At 35.2% G+C, this 18,764-nt stretch overlaps 1 pseudogene; it reads left to right on the forward strand.

Annotated features, from left to right (window-relative positions):
• The first annotated feature begins 4,066 nt into the window (after positions 1-4,066).
• On the forward strand, positions 4,067-5,756 carry LOC126719234 (uncharacterized; annotated as a pseudogene).
• Positions 5,757-18,764: the final 13,008 nt, after the last annotated feature.

Below are 18,764 nucleotides of genomic sequence, written 5' to 3' on the forward strand. Positions count from 1 at the left end.
GCTTACCAGGTCATCCTCAAGGGCTGGCTCAGCCCACTCAGGGTCTGTGTGGGGTGCATTGCTTGATTCTGGGGCTGTGTGGGGTGCATTGCTTGATTCTGGGGCTGTGTGGGGTGCATTGCTTGATTCTGGGTTTGTATTGGGAGCAGAACCTTGTGGAGCTGAGTTTTGAGCAGCAAATACATCATCACCAAAGCCATCCCCCTCTAGGCCTTCATTTAGCCAATCATCATCATCATCATCATCATCTCCTTCAACATTCTGTTCTTCATCTCTTGCATCAATGTCAACATCCTCAACATCTTCTTCATCATCACTCTCATCATCATTCTCATCATCTTCATCATCATCACTATCCAATTCTATTTCAACCCTTGCTGTATCACCACTTACATCACCACCTGCATGACCACCTACACCATCTGCCACTCCCCCTGCATCACCACCTACACCACCTGCCACTCCCCCTGCCACTCCCCCTGCATCACCACCTCCGCCACCATCTGCCACTCCCCCTGCATCAGGATACTCAACTGCCAATGGCTCCACATCTATGTCAGTATAGATTATGATTTTTTCAGCATACCATGCCTTATGAAGGTTAGTCATGTTTACGACATCTGTATCTGTTTCTATGTCTCTTAAATCATGCTGTAGATCACTATCAGGAATTAAATACTTATATCTACTGTGTTCCTTAGGAGCACCAACTAGATGGCATAAATCCCTAATTTCAAAGTAACTCAACTTGTCAGGGTCAATCTCTGTCAGTAAACGTACAGACCCACCCACATATTGTATGGTTGGCTCCTCCACAAAACATCCCCCAACATGAATTTCAAGGTCAAATGTGACATCATCCATCTGCAATTAAAATAAGTCTCAATGTTTACACACACTGACATGCAGAAAGTGAGAAGAAGCCAAAAGAGACAACAAGGCAACAAATTGACAACAACACACGGACAAAGGACCACATAAAGCACATGCAAAACCAGACTCCCAACAAATTCATAGGGACCACACTACCCACACTTCACAAACAAGTGCAATCATTGACAAAATGCATTATAGAAACAACAATAGCAAAATGCATATCCTAAGCGATTCTACACATAAATAGCAAAATGCTAATTTAACATACAAAAAAAATTTTACTGTGCAGATGAACAGCAAAACCTAACTACGTGGGTGGGTCACCATAAAAAAATGACATCAAGAACCCAAATGCAGATGAAAAAACATCACACATACCTTGCCCAGGTTCGATGATGCAAAACAAGTGCTTTCTCCCTCTCCACACGCTCCAAACCGCGAAGAACAAGCCTGATTGCACCTTGGGTGTCTCTCTCGAAAAGTGTTTGAGTTTTGGGGGTTTTGATTCGCGTTATGTTCTGTTTTGGGGTTACAAGGTGTTTTTGTAACGGCAGAGACCGAGGTGGGTTACGGAGAGTGACGGAAACAGACCTCAGGTGGGTTAAGTGATACTTTTCAAACCACGGGTAGGCAAAGTGATTTTCGCCCAAACCACAGGTGGGTTATGTGTAATTATCCCTAAATCATATGTGATTAGTTATTATTGGTTCTACTTTGAACCTACCACTGAAATTACTTTTCTACCCCACCAATAACAACCCGTAACAACCTGTCACATAGGATTTGTTGTGAAAATGTTATGGACATAGCATTTTTCTTCAACTAAAGCACAGATAAAAAATAAAGAACAAAGATGACATTAAATTCCTCTCTCTCTCTCTGTCTCTCTCTCCTTTACATCTAACATCCAAAGAAAGAAAGAGATCACCAAATTTACGCGTTAAGCTTTTTATTCCTTCTCACTTCCTTATACTATCCAAAATTCTTTTTTGAAATCAAAAGAAAGGAATCAATAGTGTTATAAATATAGATCTACCCAACATATATTATTCATGCAATCAAACGAATCAATGGTTATATATTTTAAGGGAGGCAACAAGTAGTAGCTTGACCAACGAAGCTTCGAAGCCAAATCCAAGTTCTTGTTCAATTCCTCCGTGAGTATTGCTTGTTGTTATTATTTTAAATAAAATAATAGCTTGTTCTATATTATAGAAGTGAAATACAATAAGGTTTAATTGCTATTTCGAAATTAAAATTTATGATGAGTTAGTGGGCATTTTTCTTTGCTTATCCTCCAATTTTTTTTCACTAAATTGAGAGATTGAAGCTCATTTTCATTTGAAGATGATTGTCTTTTTTAAGTGCAAATAGCATTTTGTTGAAGTGTACAAAAAGCTGTACTTGTTGGAAGAGTTCATTTTCCAAGTGGGTATCCAAGATAATCCATTAATACATATTTATTCACATGCACTTAGAACACCACCTAATCAATTAAAAGCAAAGCACACACAACTATCAAGTACAATAGAAAAAAGCAAAGCATCCACCACTTTCAACCATATGATGATGGGACTTGAACCTGCAATTTCTACAATTTACCTTGCAAACAATTTGTTTATCATTGCCCCCTCCTTTTTTTTTTTTGATTGGAAACATATAACATAATTTCATTACTACGGACAACTGTCCAAGGAACTTACATCAAACAGAATCTGATGTTCTATTAAGGGAGGAGTATCCTCTACCCATATTACACTATCTTTCACATTCATTGCATTCCTAGCTAGCAAGTGCGCTGCTTCGTTAGTGTTTCTTCTAGTATGCACAGCCTTCCAAGAGTTGAATTGCAGCAGAAAACGTTTCAGACCTTCGACAATCATTGCCCCTCCGTAAACTTGACTTTGGTATCAAATGTGCCTCGCTACCGCTCATCTTTTTAAAGGAAAAATGCTAAAAGTATGGTAAGTTTTAATAGTTATCTCATAAATGAATATTTAAATTGTTTCTTTATTATTGATGACACATTAGTTTACAAAACTAATGTAAACATTTTCATATATTAATTATAGATATGTATGAAATGGTGAATGTGAAGTTTGAAAAAATATGTTTCCTTCAATTAAAGCCAAAACTAGATGAAGATCCTTTTAAAGTATCTAGACTAAAATATTTTACTCTGGTGAGTCCTTTAAATCCTCACATTCTTTTTAAAATAAAAGGCTAAGATTTTACCGCCTCCAATTCTTGTAAATCAAAAACCATCCCCTTTTCTCACCATCCATCTCCGCCTCCAGTGTCATCCCACCACACTCAACAATCAAGAATCCGCCGAACCCAAGACATCGGAAAAAACCCATCACCGGTGGCCAACTTCAATCAAAATTGCTACCAAACCTATCAGACCCAGAGAACAAAGTCATGGAAAACATTTGCCGTACTAAACCCATCTCCTATTTCCACTTGAACAGGGTAATTAGTAAATGTAGTACCAATCCACAATCTAGCATGCACTGGCTACAAGAATTTGTGTCCAAATGATAACGCCACCAAGGGAATGACCAAAGTAATTGCAAAATAAAATATAAAATGTCCAATCTAGTATCAAATCTAGGGAGCAATATTTTCGAAAACTCAACCAACTCTTGGAACCGTAAGTATTTGATCTAATCACTAATCAACATGGAAACATCCATAATCTGTAAAATATCCATTTTCGGTGGTAGCTGGGTTTAATCAGGTCAAGGTTTATTGAAAAAAAAAAAAAAAATCTGGGTTAATGCCTTAATGGTGATGGGTTTGGTTACTGTTAGAGAGATTTTTTTTTAAGCATTATTTTATGTTTTTATTTGTAGATTAATAATTTGGCAAAATCTTAGCTTTTATTTTAAAACGTAGACAAATTAGTTTATGTATGTCTGCAGTGGAGCCACGATGAAGCATGGCCCCCCGAAATTTTAAATTTTTTTTTTTTTAAATATCATATATATATTTTCAATTATTTAATGTTTATGCATATAAAAATATGGATTTGACTCCTAATATTTGAATATTATAGTTATGTTTAAATTATTCAGCATGCGTCCATCATCCTCTTACCTTCTATAATGACACTACTTTCGCTCGTATGTGTAAGGGATGCGGTGAACGCTTAAGGCGTTCACCACGCTACAGTTGCAATCAATGTAACTTCCACCTTCATGAGTCATGTTTCGAATTACCCCTCGAGTTGCAACCCGCTATACACAGCGAACACCGTCTCAAACTTCACCAAAAACCTCCATATGATGGGGAGACTTGCACATGTAGTTGCTGCAATATGACTTGCAAATGGTTTGTTTACCATTATTCCCTCTGCAAATTTGACCTTGATATCAAGTGTGCTTCTCTACCCCCCACCATTGGAAGTGAAATTCATGACCACCCATTAACCCTCTTTGGGAAGTCGATCTCCTTCATTTGCGATTGTTGTGGTAAAGATGGCAACAGCCCGCCCTACCTATGTGGCAGAAACTGTGGATTTTGGGTCCACCACAATTGTGTTTCCTTGCCACGCATAGTCAAACATATACGGCACAAGCACCCTCTCAACTTCATCAACTCTATTAAGGCTGATGATTCCAAGCAAAGATTTTGTCGTCTTTGTGTTCAAACTGATGATTCCAAGCAAAGATTTTGTCATCTTTGTGTTCAAATGGTGGACACAAACAACGGGGTTTATTATTATTGTTCGAGATGCGATTATGTTGCCCACCTTGATTGTGCTACGAACAAGAAAGACATGGATGAAACATTTATGCGGAAATTGAAAGGTAAGGATCCTATTGAGTCAATTATAATTATGCTAGAATACGAAGATTCAAGTCTTGATGAATTTACCAAAGAATTGTCTTATATTGTTAAAAGAACTGAGGGAGAGGACAAAATTGAAATGGCCATAAAAATCAAACATTTCAGTTATGAGCATGACTAAAAACTTATTAAAGAGCTTGAGAACCACGAAATATGTGACAGGTGTATATGGCCTAGTTTCCCTCCATTTTACAACTGTGCTCAATGTAATTTCTTTCTTCACAAATCTTGTGTAGAATTATCTACTAAAACGCAACACCCACTTCACTAGCAACCACTCATCTTATGGCTAAGGAGACCAAAGCTCAGTATGTGTGATGCTTGTTTATGTTTAAGTAATAGCTTTACCTATGTGTTCAATGCATGCAATTTTTCACTTGATGTCTCATGTAGTTTGATATATGAGACGCTTAAACATGATGATCACGAGCATCCCCTTAATTATCCTCTCTAGCTCAACATCTATAGGAAAGTGCAGTTCTTGTAATTCTAAGGGTAAAATCTTTCGTTGTAGTAGATGTGAATTTACCCTAAATTTTAAATGTGCTACATTACCCCTAACCGTGTAGTATGAACAACACGAGCACCTCTTTACTCTTTGTTATACTGTTGAAGATGACTCAAGTGAATATTATTGTGATATTTGTGAAGAAGAACGAGATGCAAAGAATTGGTTGTACTATTGTGCAGATTGCGATTATCCTGCTCATCCCCATTGTATTTTTGGATATGCCAAAAATGATGAAGAAGACTTTCGAAATATCAAGTTTGGGGTCACTGCACATATTCGTTCCATCAGCATCCCCTCACTCTTGTTCGTGAGACTAAGGACCAACTTCTATGTGATGAATGTAGTAAACCTTGTGATGCATTGGCTTATGAATGCACCTCATGTAACTTCAGTATTCACCAAAATTGTTTTGCAAGGTGGGAGAATGATATACTTGACTTTCACCCTTAAGGACGGATACTGCCACATGGCTAGTGCTATATACACTTTCTATTTGACTTCTTTTCTCAGCATCTAAATTTTTCCTTGTCTACATGAAAATTATACCAATCAATCTTGTTCTTATTTTATTGGCTGAGGTGGTTTATAATACCACTTGTAAGGACTCGATTTGTAACGACCCAAAAAGATATTGGGATCGCACAAAAAAAGGCCCAAACAATATAATTTGTAGAGCGTGGGTGTTAAGAACTATATTAACCTCCGTAAAATAAAAAGATTCAACCTCACGTTTATTGATGGGTCAGAGCTGGTGTAACAATTGGTTTTTCTTTGAAATCGATACCGTTCTTTTGTTTTTCACCTTTTCTTCTTAAGTCTTCTCTTTTTTCTTCTCTATCTTTCGATCCCCTTCCTGCATGCCCCCTTTTCATGTTATATATCGCCCTCTTTATTCCATCTTCACCGCACACGTGTAGGTTGGGTTCAGGAGATCTCTTTCTGTCCCATCTAACACCTTATGGAACCTTCTTCTAGTAGCTGTAAGGCTGCTTCATCACTGTTCAGGCATCACTTCCACATTAATGCGGCCAGAGAGTTGGTTAAGAGGCAATTAATGCGGGGGCAGCTGTTACCGCAGATATTTGTTTGCCCTCTCTCTCTCCCACCTTTGGTCCCTTATCCCACCTTGAATGGCGATGCAGCTCCGAGATGTGTTTGTCACCTGATGGCATCTTGATTGTCCTCAGACTCGTATTGCTGAGAAGGGTTTTGTCCTCGGACGAATACTGAACTCCCCTTTCACGATATTCCCTCTTCCCTTCATTTGGTTACCCCTTTAATCTGATATGGGCCTCCTCGGATAGGTTTGTCTCCTCGGATGGGCCACAGGCCCAATTAACTTGACTTTAATAGTTTTAGTGACCGACCGGCCCCCACACCACTCTTCTCAATTTCCCTGCTGTACTTATGAGAAATCAATTATCATAAATATTATAAGCTTTCTCTGTATATGGCCCTGTAGTATCTGTGTGTTGCAGATAATGAAGCGTGTCAGTGCCTATATATCGTCCAGCTGCCATATTCATAGCTAAAATTGAAATTTAAAAATGAAGTGTTCCATTGATGATGAAGTAGCATTTCAAACAGCTAAACTGCAATTCTGCAACGCTTCTATCAATAGGACTCCATGCAGTACATCTGTACATGTTTTCTTAGAGGGCTGGAGATGAGACATTGAGACTGCAGTAATCATATCTTGTCTACATCTTACACATCCCAAATTCGACTGAAAAGTGATATTTCCAATTAATGCTTTTCCTGTGTCCACTGATTATATCATATGTTTTTCAAGTGCGACTATGATGCCCATCACAAATTGATGCACATATACATGTTGAGGTTACGAATCCACAAGACTATTGGTGAAAATTGGATCACCAATAAAGGAACATTTTTTGTTTCCAGCTTTTCTTAAACTTGCGAGAATTCAGCATAGCTTACTCTGCATATATACTCAAGTGGTACAACGCACAAATCATGTTTCCCCATATTTGCAATTAACATCTCACAAGCTTTGTAAATTAGAAGTTCGTTGTCCATGGGTGGAATCCTTCTCCTGCTGAAACAAGTTCACTTTAATTGTCTCAGTTTTTTGTATCAGACTTCTCTTATAATTAATTGTTATGAAAATTAAATATAACTCCCATTTGGATTAAATTTAAGAGTATTTTACAAATATCATCCTTGCACTTTTGACGTGTTAATTTAGTCCTTAGACTATGGATTTAAAGAATTAACCTTATACGACATTTGATTTTGACAAATCACCTTCTATTAATATTTTCTATTAAAGCCTAAAGGATTAATCACGTAATATGTATAAACTATAAAGTAATTATAGCATTCCAAAATTATTGATGATGAGAAAAAATAATTTATAAATCATATGATTCAATCGTTAGTATTTAACAGAAAAGACTTGTATAAAAGGTTTAATTTGTCATAATGTGCAGGAGGTTAATTGTTCGAATCACCAATAGAACCTGACATTCATGTTAAAATCTAATTATGATTTTGTGCAAACTCCTAAATTTAGAAAATAAAAGGAGAAAAAAGTATCTTCTTTAAACAGAGGCAGTGTCATTCCTTTATTTGAAAGTGTCATGTGTCTTTCCCCAATTCAGATATGTTTTCCACCACATTTTGAAGACGTACCACTCTTTCTCCAGGTCATGCGACCAAATTTCTCTCTCTACTGTTTCACACTCTTTTCATGTCAATATCAAGAACAATCCAAAAAATCAAACACACAAACCTATAAAAGGCCAACCTAACCCCTCTGCATTCGTCAACAGACATAAGCCAAGTAGCCAACCCAACCCATAAAATAAAGCAAGCAACAATCTCACAAAAGCTAAACCACAGGATATTATTATTATTATTATTATTATTATTATTTTATTTTATTTTATTTTTTTTGAGAATCACAGGATATTATTTAAGAGTAGTGTTTATTATACACACTAATCCACACATTCGTATGCACATGCAGAAAATGAACTAAAATTGTAAGACAATATTGTAAAGGCACACCTTCAAGGTGGTGTTTTGGAGAGCACAGTGCCAAAGTTTTCTGAGGAGAAGAAGAGGCAGCATAAGGTGATTAACATTGCTGAAGAGAGGTCCTCAGGGGAAGACATTAAGGCTACAAAGGCTAAGATGTGATTCGTACCACTGCTTTGCATATTTTATAGTCTCACTTTTGCAATTTGCCTTCGCAATTTGCTTTTGTATTTGAAGCTTTTGTAATATATATGGTCTTGATGCAATAAAATCAAGTTCTATTATTTGGAAAGTTCAGCCAAGGTTTAATTAACGAAAGAGATTCTGATGCTCATATTACCAAAGTTGATTTAGGAATTATTCTATCGGCCTGCGTTATATGCCTCTTTGAGCTAACACGGGTTATTGAGTAGGTTTTTTTTTTTTTTTTTTTTTTTTTTTTTGAGATTGAAGATAGAAACTTTATTGATGTAAAGAAAACACGTATACAAACAAAGACTTGCATCAAACTGTGCATGTCTCAGTAAAAGCAGGAAGACAATAAAAGATAATAATTCCAAGCAAAAAAAAAAAAAAAAAAAAAAAAAAAAAGCAAGGCCTAAGAGCCCTCTTGAGTGGCTGAAACACGCTGATATGTCTCCAAAACTGCCAAAGCCCCTTCCAGATCCCCTTTGCCTGTGCTTGAGTTTTCTCAAAATAGAACTTGTTTCTTGCATTCCAAATTACCCAGATTTTGGCCCATCATTTTATACCAATCACATTTTGAAGTGTCAATCGTCCATCAAAATTTCTCACCAAATCATCAGTATTTCCATTCTTATTTCCCTCACTCCTCTGGCCCCTTAAAAAAAAAAAAGAAAACAGGGCTTAGTTGCGGAAACCCAAAAGCCGAAGCTAAAAGCTGGATGGGCTAGTAACAGAGGAATCAGAAATAGGAATTGAGAAATTATTGGGCTCGGTGGAAATAGACTTTTGTTCTTTTGTTTGTAATGGTCTTGGGCTTGGTCTTGGGCTTGGGCTTTGCAGTGTTACAAACTCCCATAAGTGGATTGTGTTGTGGACTTGGGGATGCTTTGGCACTATCTTTGTTTGGGGCATTTTGGCAGGGTTCAACTAAAAATTACAATTGCATGAGTGCTTTGAACATTTTATTTTTTAAATGGATTTAAGATGTAGACTTGAAAATAAAAAGAAGAAATTATGACCATTATTTTGTGCTTTTCTTTCTAATACCCTAGTGGCTAGTAGTTTTATGGTACTTCCCCTCCTTGGTCTTGAGCTCAATCTATTTTTGGTAATCAATTTGTAATAGTAAATTTTTTACTGTTCGTAAAGAAGAAATTAGTTCTTGTTCTTAAGTGGTTTTCTATTTCTTTTTTTCTTTTTCTTTTTTTTAATTCTTTCATTGCAGATCAAAGTGTAAATGATGGAAACCTAGTCAATCTAGAACAAAGTTGTAGAAAAAGTGAAAATCCCTTCGTTTAGAAAAATAATTTTGAGTTCTTTGTGATATGTAACGTGGAAGATGTGGGTCATTCAAAAATAAATTTTATTATTCACAGTTTTAAGCTTTTTACTAAGAGTAATAATTAATTTTTCTCAATTTATATTGCCCAAAAAAAAAAAAAAAATGACGTATTAGCTTCGAAATATAACCCTTGAAGGCTAAATTAATTCTTTCAAAAATACCGCCTGGCACCTTTAGTATGATAGTTACTCCGCAAGTATAAGTTCTTATGGGGGTGGAGGTAAGAGCCATGAATTCAAGTTTCCAAGAGGGGGCTTCACAGACATAGATACTTAAATTAAGCTAAAGTAGAACTCTATTTTAGAGCAAAAATAAATAAATAAATTAACCCTTTCAGAAATAAAGATTTGTTTCTGATTTATTTAATGAAATTAATTGAGTTAAAATTCTTTTTTATTTTCTTACATGATGAGATTTCAGGTCTCTTTTTTGATACCATAAATATAGTCATCTAAGTTTCCTTCACTATTTATAATTTAGTTCTTTCTCAAAAAAAAAAAAATTTTTTATATTTTTAATTTATTATTATTATTATTTTTTTGGTATGCAAGATAGAAATTATACTCTAGCCTAATCTAAGTGTATATATTTGTGTGAAGCTCCCTATTTGAGACTTGAACCCCAACCCTTATCCCCTCACCTAACAAGCACTTATATTTGTGGAGTAACCATCATGCTAATGGTGCGCGATGGTGCAAAGGTCCAAACTCACGCACACATCAAAACAAGTTTGACCCATGAGAACAAGATCAATCAAAATTCATAACACAATTTAACATGAAAGGAGAACCATAATTAAAATTCATGAAACGTTAATACAAATAGATGCTTCAAATTGTATCAAAAATCACTTTCATGTTTCCCTAAGCCAACAAAACACATAGCTCCAACATAATGAAAGTAAACGCAACATAAAAATAAAAATAAAAAAAGAAATTCCCTTATAAAAGAGAAGTCCCCTTCCCTTTTTGTGACCACCTATCGCAAAATGTTTGCACCTTTGCAAAATACAAGTCAATAACCAATCATTGGTGTTTAAGTCACTAAACCTTAATTAACCAAGGTTTTTAAACCCGGACCGGAACATACGGTCCGACCGGATTAACCGTGAACGCTCTAAACACGGTTCTTTTAATCTTAAGAACCGGTCTATGTCAAAAAAGCAAGGAACCATTCGAACCGCAATCCAACCGCACGGTTTTGAGAACCATGATCAGACTGGTTCTCACGGTTCCCTACTTCCCTTTGAATTTGAACCTTAAAAAAAAAAAAAAAAAAAAAAAAAAAAAAAAAAACAAAAGAAAAAGAAACACAACTGCTAGGAAACATTTTAGATTTCGACAGAAAAAAGTAATTCTACAGGTAAGAAAAACAAAGGAAACTGTAAAAAGCAATGTTATGAATTCTGTTCCCTTCTTCAACCTAAGGATATTTTTCACCATTACATGCCAAAATGTTTTGAGTTCCACATATTCTATTCTACATCACAGCATCAAGTCCAACCCAAAAATCCACAACAATGAAGTGATGAGAGAGAGAGAGAGAGAGAGAGGTAAGAACCCGAAGGTGAGCTTTAATCATTCTTTGAGCTTGAGGTAGATTACTCATGAAACTTCAACCTTCACATATTTGCAATTTTACAGCACAAAGAGAGTGGCAGAAAAAGTCTTGCGACAAAGAGAGTGCTGCGAGTTAAAAGTGAAAAACTCAAACTCAAAGTAAAGAGTTTGACCACTAGGACTTGGGTAAAGGAGCTAGGGTTAGGTGGGGTAGGTGGAATCTCTTAAATGGGTAAGCAAGCAAATGATGCCACATTTTTTTTTTTTCTTTTTTACCAATTAGTGCCACATATTGACATGTACTGACAATTAAAAAGAGTACTACACTACTAGTACTTGTTTAGAAGAAGGAAAAAAAAAAAACAGATTGTTCTAAAAAAGGCACCCAATTAATAGTATATAAATAATATTTAAAAAATAATAATTACCTCATTATTTGTTAATTTGTGGTTACTTTGATAATGAATTAATTACTTATTATTATCTTTTGAAAAATTTATTGAAAGATATGCATATTGTACTATAACCAAGACTTAGTCAACATGGAATGGAACAAAGAGCTTTTTTATGGAAAATAAAAAAAGCTGTTAAAACATTAATTATTTTTTTTTATTTTCTCATAAAAACTTTCTTTAACTAGATTCTTAACCAGTGTCCTAAGGGCACTCATTAGCATTTCCCTTATTATTATTATTATTATACTTCAATTTTTGTTGAAAATATTTAAGTGCATTTATTGTTTTGTTTTTGTTAATAAAATGGCATGTCAAATAAATTATGAAATTTTTATGAAAAATACATTTTATTTTGTTATTTTATTTTATTTTTCTATTTGTATTAATTTAATATAATTATTTATATTTTAAATAATTATTAAATTAATTATGACGTCATCATGGTTTGACCTCGGTCCGACCTTCAAAATCTTGAACCTCTCCCTTTAACGGTTCATTGAATGGTCAAGTTTTGAAAACCTTGTAATTAAGTGGGTGCTACGACTTAAATAATGCTCCCAAGTGCAGGATTGTCGTGAAGTAATAACTCAATAAGTCTGAGGTCGAATCCACGGGGAAAAGGGAATTGATTAGCAAACCACAAGACAATAAAACTAAAATAATAAAGTTTGATTGAAGAAATTTTTGATGGTTTAGTGAAAGTAATTTAAATTGAGAGAAAATAATAATATATTAAGGCACACACAACACATCTATTGGTAGTCATAACAATATTTATTTTATAACTCAACTAAAATTCATATGAAGGATAATCTTATTCGAATGATTTAACAATAAAAACTCAAGAAATAATTGTCTAAGGTAGTTTCATGAAATTGATCGATTTTAGGCAAAACAAAACTAGTAAATTAGTTCGCAGGAAATACTAAGCATTTAACGTTCCCAGAGTCTACAATAAATCAAAGAATTATACAAATCTAAACACTTTTCTAGATGAGTAAAACAATCAAAAACATAATAACATAAGCATTAAAATCAATAAATAATTGTTAAGAACATATCAATAAACGGTTGGGTTTCACCCCTTGCCTTAGCAAGGCTTCTAGCAAGTCATAACACAAATAAAACTCTAAAAACTATAAAGAAACTTTAATAAAACCTAAATTATGTTCTATGGAAGCTCCCCTCTGAATTTTGCCCTAAAGAGCCTTTAAATAGGTCAAGGAATCCTATTACAAGTTGAATTCCCGTTTGGAGAAAATCCCAGGTTTTTAAGCTTCACTTAACCGACGTTTTTGGCCCACTTAACTTCAAAATTCGGACATTTGGTGAACTATAAAGTTGTAATCCTTTAAGTTATATTTCCAACCCAACTTGAATCATCTCGATTGGACATGTGAACCAAAAGTTATGCTCCAAATACTAACTGGTGTGCAGGCTAGAATCCTAATCCAAATTGGATTTGGATTTGGTGCAAATTTCCTTGAATTCCTTGCTCCAATTGGACTTGAATTTAATTAGGTTGGCTTTCTTTGACTTCATCATGGCCCTTGTAAAAGTAAATCCATTAGCTTTCTTCTTTGCACAAATCCACTTATTTAATTTCATTATCCTACAAAAGACAAATTCACGCATTAAAATTCAATTAAGCACAAAATTGATTATTTAGCATTATTCCAAAACCAACTATAAAATGCATCAATTAACTCAAAATAAGTATGATAATACTTTCTAATAATGATATAAATATGCAAAATTAAGCTATTATCACTGGGTGCTATGACACATGCTTAGTTACATCCTTGGGACTGCAACCTTTTTTTTTTTTGAAAGAGTTTCAACCTATGGTGTCCGCTTCTGATGATAGCTCTTTATCATCAGACCAAGACACCAATCAGTTCTTGGTATATGCGGGAATTGAACCCCAGATCTCTTATACAACCATCAGAGACTTTACTAGTTGAGCTAACTGGAACCCACCCTTGGGACTGCAACCTTAGCATAATATTTTGGCAAAAACACTATTTTGGTCCTTAGATTTTGGAGTCAGTCAATTTAGTCCATACATTTTGGTAACAGTTAATTTGGTCCATGTTATTTTGTAGTCTTGGCCTATTTGGAGTGAGGAGAAAATTAGTGCAAAACTTTTTTTATTTTTTAGAAGAATTAATGCAAAACTTTAAAATGATTTATCTTAACTTTCATAAATTGTCAATAAAATAGAAAGACTGAAATATATTTTAGACCTTTCAAGTTCAAGGTTATTATCATTTTAGCCCTCTACATTTTAAAATTTTCATTTCACGTTTGATTCAATTTTTTGTTTGGCCTTTTCCATTTCAAAATTTTTATTATGGTCCTTCATTTTAGCCCTTCATGAATATTAAAATTGTGAAATGTAAGAGACCAAACAAAAAACTAAATCAAACATGAAGGGTCAAAATAAAGATTTTGAAACATAAAGAACCAATATAAAAACAAATCAAATATGAAGGGTTAAAATGAAAATTTTGGAATGTAAATTAGAGAACTAATGTAGCGAAAAACCTATGAGAATCAGACATGTCTACTTCAAGAAAAATAACCTTGAATTCACAATGTGATAATATCTAAAATCCACTAGAGAAACTAAGAATAAACTCTAAATTTTATTAATCTGATAACTAAATGTCTTAAAGGCTAGAACATTGGTAGGCTAAGAATGTATTGACCTCTCGTGATAAATTAACCAATTAATTGGACAAGTTGATTAATTAATCAGATTAACATACAATATGCATGGCAACACAAACAAATCACCAATTAACTAAATGCAGTAGAAATTAAATTGACACGGTGATTTGTTTATGAATGGAGACAATATACACGGCAAAAACTATATTGGGTGATTTTAAGGTCACCACTCCCGAGAATCCATTATTATCACAACAAGCAGTTACAAGTAAAGGAATCCCAGTATCTTATACCAACGTACAGTTGAACTCTTACCTCAATACCCAATTGGACTTGTTTTGTAGTGACAATCTTTCCTTTCAATGCACGGCTCCTAGTACATGACTAACCAATAGATGCGCGGATCCCAGTATGTGACTTAATCACCAACTTGAGAAGGATGTTGGCTGCAAAGTTATTCAATTCATCACACGATGAAGATCATGAAACTCCTTGGTTACAAAATCCTATGGTGTACAAACACAGCTGCTTCTTCAAGAGAAAGATGAACTAGGGTAAATTCTGTCTCCGGTCACAATTTGCATGAGCAAAACTTTGCTCTATACTTGTGCAACCTTTGATGGCTCTTAAAACAATCCTTATATATGTTTAGGGTTGTGAGAAAAGAAAGCCTAAACATATACCCACGGATTGGATGAAAATCAGAAATGAAAATCAAATTGTCATAATTCTTGATAGATAAGTTATCTGTCGAGAGCCATCGAGTATCAAGCTGAAACAGCTTTTTAAACCTCGATAGATACTAGCTATTGAGCTAGCTATCAAGATTTAAAATCCAGCACTTCTTCACTTGTTTCTTGGACAGACTTGCATGGCTTTAACACTTATTCTTGAAATCTTGTTCCTTAAAGTATTAAACACATCCTAGATCTACCCAATTACAAGTAAAGTGCGTTTTGTCAAAAGATTAGCCAATTACGTAAAATATTGACATATGTTCCTAATATTGATTGACATATGTCCTAACAATCTCTCCCTTTGGCAATCCGTGACAAAACCACAACAAACAAATGAACATATGAGAGAAGTCATAAATCACTCAACTCGTACTCACTTGTTGAATACAATAAAATTTATCCTAACACAAACTCTTGAAAAACTTTGCAAGAAGAGAGTTTATGGCAAGAAGACTTTGATAACCTATATTTCTGAAACACTTTAAATAAAATTCATCACGACATCTTAATGTGAAACAGAAATAATAAATTGCATACAGTATATAAGAAGCATGTGCATAAAGAGAAAAAAGAAACAACACATGTAAAGATAGGTGAAAGAAAGTAATAACAACCTCAATATATATATCAACATAAGTAAAAGGTTTGCTATCACTAAGTGGTCACAAGACCGATGTACAAAAACAATGTATCTAGAAGAGAAAGAAAAGAATAGATACAAAAAGTCCACACTACATCCCTCATAAACACTCCCCCTATCACAAAAATCCCCTATGCTAACCCTCCCCCTATGTATATGACTACTCTCATATCAAAACTACTTCCCCTTTTTATCACGAGTGATAAAGGGTAAGTATATCAAGTAGACATCTCATCATCACTGGGCGAGCTAGCACCATTGTCCTCCTTAGCATCATCACCGCCGAAGCCATCGTCACTCTCATCCTCGGAAGCCGGTGGAGATGGAGAAGAAGCAACAGTGAAACCACCCATGACAGCCTGTCGTTGTGCGATATGACCAACACGGGTGTTCACCTAACACAACTCATCACTAAGTGTGTCAAGGCGAGCATCCATGCGCATAAGTTGTGCCATGATGGCCTCGAAAGTCACTCCACCCGTAGAAGATGAAGGAGCAAAGGTGGATGGAGCGGTAGAAGCTAAAGGAGTCGTCGTCTCTGTCCGATATCGCCTCGGTTTAAGCTGTGCCTCACTTCGTCGAACGACAACAATGTCTATGGCATTCATAACCGTGAAATGAGGAGACTTAGCAAAGGAGACAGAAAAATGGCGAAGGATCCGCGTAATAGCCGAAGGAAAAATAAGCTTATCACGGGTCGCCGTATCCCTATAGACATCTCTAAGAGATAGAATAAAGTGAAAAGGGAAGTCAATAGAGATATCCTCTAAGAGGGATAACAAAAATTGAGCACAAGGCTCTGTAATAGAGTTATAGTGAGACAAAGGATGAAGAATGAATGTCATCACCATGTTAAAGAATTTCGAACCTTTTGCAAAGCCCGAGTAAGGGGTATTTTGATGGTTACCCCAAGATGAAGGTGTCTCACAAAAGAGAGACGAGAGTTCGTCCTTGGACACAGTCCTCAGAAGATCGCAACCAGGGTAGTCTGGATACGCTACCTTAGGAATGTGTAGTATCTCTGATACAACATCTGGAGTAATTACAATGTGCGTACCTCGAACGTGAGAGAAGAAATAAGGTAGGTCAGTATCGAAGAAATACGATAGGATGACTTGGCGTTCCGAATAAATGCCTCGTCGAGACAAGTTCTCCGAAAAGTCCTTTCAGGCTTTATCATTACAGAACCGTACATGAGAAGGTGTAGGGTCAGAAGAAGAAGTGGATGCCCAAGAATGAAAAGGGTTCTGGGACAAAGTGGATCTGTGTTTGGGTGCCATAGAGCAGACTAACGCAAGAAAGAGAGAGAGGGAGAGAGAAAGACAAGCAAAAAGCAACAAGAAGACACTATATAAGAATAAAAAAAAAAAACTTGAAGGTATGTATGCATGAAAAATGCATGAACATGTGACATGCAAACTTAAATTTATCATGGGCAAAGCTCAATCCAAACCTACCAGCACATCAAAGTAAACACACATCTAAAATGCATGAAACATTGTTATAATGCAAATGTGATGCAATGCATGAACATTTGGGATCATTTACACAAAACCCATCCCAAAAATTTCACAAAAACTTCATTAATTTTGAAAAACCCCAAAATTTTTCAAAAACCCAAAAACTAGATCTAAATGCGTGAAATGCATGAAGAATGAGTGAAAGAGAGATCATACCAAGTGATTTAAGACAAGAAAAGGCCGAAAATCATGTGGGTTGAAGGTTTTGAGAGAGAAAAGAGTGTTTGGGAGGTGAAAAGATAGATTCTGTCAAAAGAGATTGGGGAGAAGTGAAGAAAAATTGCGCAGAACCTTTATATAGAAAAGTCATAAAGCTCGACAGATCAAGAGGTGTCGAGATTTAAAACGCATGAAAAAGCTGTCGAAGAGTTGTCCAGGATCTGTCGAGAGGTGTCCATAGCTAGAGGATCTCGATGGATCGAGAAGCTATTGAGAATCTATCAAGCATCCAGAAAGTTTCTCGATGGATCAAGCACTTGAAAGGGCTCGATAAATATCCTAGCTGTCGAGAGGTGTCCAGCAGCTGTCAAGATTGCTTAAAAACAGTTTTTCAAGAAGAGAAAAACACAGATATGAATACAATCAAGCATGCTATACAACCAAAGATCCAAACAACATTTTAAGCTCTCAAAATCATCTCTTAACAAGAAAAAAAATGTCAAGCACATAGATCCAAAACACACACACACACACTAAACAAGTTTAACCAATTTTATATTTCAAAAACGAGTTAAGACAGTTTAATGAGCATACATGAACATAAGTATTCCTTGTGATGGCCAAATCACATTGTACCTGTACATGTATCAAAAGTAGCAAAAAATATTGCGTGTTGTGTGTGAAAAATATCGCAAGATTACATAAGTGTCTACATGTTATGACGATTTGAGGTATGAGAAAATCACTTTAACTCACACACAATCATAACTGTTTGATGGGGACTATCACCATCGAGGTACATCCTATAACTCCCACATCTCTTAGAATACATGCTTGCAATCATATATAAAGCATTTTGATTCTTTTTGCTTTTTATTTTTCTTTGCATATTTTTTCTTTTAAGCAAACTATGCATGGGCATATAAGAGATAGAAAAGAAATACCCAATGATGTTAAGCATTTGACATTGCATTTTTGCTATGCCAAAGTATTCAGATGTCATTCCATGTTTAACGAACAACAGTACTGAGATGGTTATTTATGCCTTTCTCTTAGGATTTTCTAGTCCTTCCCGTCAAAAAGAGTGATATAAGTATTAAGTATAAGAGATTATTTAATCTTACTCATCATAAACACGAGCCACAAACCTCACTTGCTTAGTTGTGCATAAAGATGCTCATCTAAGTTACAAAAGATATAAAGTTTAGAAAATTTTATTTTAATGGCCATCCAAGGTACACAAGTACCAAT

The sequence above is a fragment of the Quercus robur genome, chromosome 3 (genome assembly GCF_932294415.1).
Source record: "Quercus robur chromosome 3, dhQueRobu3.1, whole genome shotgun sequence".
Classification (NCBI taxonomy): Eukaryota; Viridiplantae; Streptophyta; class Magnoliopsida; order Fagales; family Fagaceae; genus Quercus; species Quercus robur.